The sequence below is a fragment of the Lontra canadensis genome, unplaced genomic scaffold, assembly GCF_010015895.1.
Source record: "Lontra canadensis isolate GAN:19392208 unplaced genomic scaffold, GSC_riverotter_1.0 scaffold3, whole genome shotgun sequence".
Lineage (NCBI taxonomy): Eukaryota > Metazoa > Chordata > Mammalia > Carnivora > Mustelidae > Lontra > Lontra canadensis.
In genome coordinates, this window is record NW_022630997.1 from 28,213,698 (window position 1) to 28,216,946 (window position 3,249).

The 3,249-nt window shown below is 45.0% G+C and overlaps 1 non-coding gene across 1 annotated transcript; it reads left to right on the forward strand.

The window, feature by feature from the left end:
- Nucleotides 1–1,257: 1,257 nt before the first annotated feature.
- LOC116858717 lies at nt 1,258–1,359 on the forward strand. The gene has a single exon (XR_004380999.1). It is a non-coding gene; the product is annotated as a U6 spliceosomal RNA (small nuclear RNA).
- Nucleotides 1,360–3,249: the final 1,890 nt, after the last annotated feature.

The following is a 3,249-nucleotide window of genomic DNA, read 5'->3' on the forward strand; positions in this document are numbered from 1 at the left end:
GGATTGTATTTGTGCCGGGAGAAAAAGCAATGCCAGGAAGGAGACCACTCCAGATGTCAAGACTCAGAGGATGGCTTATTTTAGTTCCAGAGCTTTCAACAAGAGTAACCAATTGATATCAGTTTCTTGAACAGCACACTTAAAGACTGAGCTGACAGCATTTAAATATCTTTATATATTTCATCAAGGTCATGGAAAGCAACTTTTTTTTTTTAAATAAGTGGAGGAACAGTCCCACAGTCCCACATGGGTGGGGAGTGGGGTGTAGGTGGGGTTCCACTGGACGGCCAAGCCCCGTTGAAGCTGTGACCAGCTTTTAGCTTGTGAAAACCTGCAAACATGCTTTAAAACCCTACACGATTTTGTATAAATGACACTGGAGGGCAGCGGGAAATCAACTTTTCCACACCAGCTGCCGTCTGTGGTTGGCCCCCTTGCCCAGGGTTCCTAACTTGCCCTCCCCCCACCTCGACACTCCCCGTTCCCAGAGAGGGTGTTTCTCAGGCTGCATCTCAGCCCACCATCCAAGAAGCAAAGCTGAAGGAGCAGAGCTTAGAGCTGAGAAATCACTAGGAGTGGACATGAAAGCAGCAACAGGACAGGAGCCAAGAACAAGGATCAAGTGAAAGAAGCCACAGGGGGGAATAAAAGCCTCCAGATTCACCAAAACAATCCTGGACCTCTGCTGCCCTCTAGCAGGCACTGGTGGCACCGTCTCCCCACCGTCAGAGGGCAGGCACCAGAGCAGGCGCCAATGCTGGGCTCTTTAACAGACACTGCCACTTTTGAGCAGGTGACCTTGGGAAGTTATTGAAAACAGCCCTGCAGAAGTTCTTATTTGTAAAGTGAGGGGTAATACTAGTCCCTACCTCCTGTGAGATGTTTATGAGGTTTAAATGGCCAAGATGAAGTAACAAAGGACCAGACTTACCTTCCAACCCCCCACCACAAGAAACCCTGGGGGTGGGGATGGGGGTTGGGCAGGACTGACCAAATATCCCAAAGAGCAGTTTTCAGCACAGGGCACATCAGACACAAAGTACAGGGATCCCTAGGAGAGAGGAAACAAATGATCCCCATGATTGCCCAGCTCACTGACCAGAGAGTTTCCAGGGTACAGGGAGGGGAATCTGGCACAGTTTGCAGACTCCATGAATGGAGGAGACAAAGCCAGCGTCCAAAGATACCGAGACAATTCCTGAGGACCTGGAGCAAGACAGAGCTGAGCAAAGAGAGAACTCCAGAGAAATCCGGCGCTTGCTTCCGCAGCACACGCACTAAACTTGGAGTGATACAGAGAAGATTAGCATGGCCCTGGGTAAGGATGACGCACAAGCTCACAAAACTCCAGAGAACTCCAGAGAAAGGATCCTCTTTAAGTATGTAGCAGAGTACTGATCAGCACGTATGTATGGAGAAACTACCAGAGCCCAGGAAAGAACCACCTGTCCACAGTGGAGGGAGGGGTACCCAGCATTCACACAGGATCAGAACAGGGTCTCTTCCCACAAGCCAGAATGAAAACTTTGTAAACCATTAGGCATTAGGTGGAATCTTGCTTCAGGAGTAGGGAATGATTACCCCTAGAGTAAACACCGTTCCAACCCGCAACCCCCCCCCCCCCCCCCCCCCCCAACCCCCCCGAAGAAAATTAAAAGCAAAACCCGAAAGGGTCAAAATGTTTTTAAATAAACTTAGCCAAAACCCAGGAGGAAGCTAAAATTTAAAAAAAAAAAAAAAAAAAAAGGAAGAAAACAAAAATAGCCAGCACAAAAGGATAAAAAGTAACAGTGCCCAACAATCAATAAAAAATGGCCACACATGCAAAGCGGCAGGGAAATTATCCATAATGAGAGGAAAACCCAAGCAATGGATTGAGTGCCAAAATATAACTCATCAAAACTGGTAGGACAGGGATCAAGCAATACTTAGAGGGACGTTACAGCACTAACTTGGTTTGAAAGCAAGGAAAATCTCAAATCTATGATTATCAGCTTCCATCTTAAAAAAATAAAAGAGAATAAATAACACCCAGAGTAAGCAGGAGAAAGAAAGAAAAAAGATTAGGGCATAAATCAAAAATACAAAGTAGAAGAACAAGAGAGAAAAATCAGTGAAATTAAAAAGCTGGGGGGGGGTTTAAAAAAAAAAGATCAGAGTTGCCTGGGTGGCTCAGTCATAAAGAGTCTGCCTTCAGCTCAGGTCAGAATCGCAGGGCCCTGGGATGGAGCCCCACACCAGGCTCCCTGCTCAGCCGGAAGCCTGCCTCTCCCTTTCCCTCTCCCCCTGCTTGTATTCCTTCTCCCGTTATGTCAAATAAATAAAGACTTAAAAAACCATATAAATAAATAAACAAATAAATAATAAATAAGATCAATAAAACTGATAAGCCCTTGGTCAGACTGCTCACAAAATAGGAAAGAAAAACTCAAACTACTAATGTTTGGAGTGGCAGATTTGATATAATTATAGATTCTACAGCTATGGCCAACAGACACATGAAAAAGTGCTCCATATCACTCGGCATCAGGGAAATACAAATCAAAACCCCAATGAGATACCACCTCACACCAGTCAGAATGGCTAAAATTAATAAGTCAGGAAATGACAGATGCTGGCGAGGATGCGGAGAAAGGGGAACCCTCCTACACTGTTGGTGAGAAGGCAAGGTGGTGCAACCACTCTGGAAAACAGCATGGAGTTTCCTCAAAAAGTTGACCCAGCAATTGCACTACTGGGTATTTATCCTAAAGATACAAATGTAGTGATCCAAAGGGACACATGCACCTGAATGTTTATAGCAGCAATGTCCACAATAGCCAAACTATGGAAAGAACCTAGATGTTCATCAACAGATGAATGGATAAAGAAGATGTGGTATATATATATACAATGGAATACTATGCAGCCATCAAAAGAAATGAAGTCTTGCCATTTGCGATGACGTGGATGGAACTAAAGGGTATTATGCTTAGCAAAATAAGTCAATCGGAGAAAGACAACTATCGTATGATCTCCCTGATATGAGGAAGTTGAGAGGCAAAGTGGGGGGTTTAGGGGGTAGGAAAAGAATAATTGAAACAAGATGGGATCAGGAGGGAGACAAACCATAAAAGAGTCTTAATCTCACAAAACAAACTGAGGGTTGCTGGAGGGAGGGAGGTAGGGAGAGGGTGATGGGGTTATGGACATTGGGGAGGGTATGTGTTATGGTGAGTACTGTGAAGTGTATAAACCTGGCAATTCACA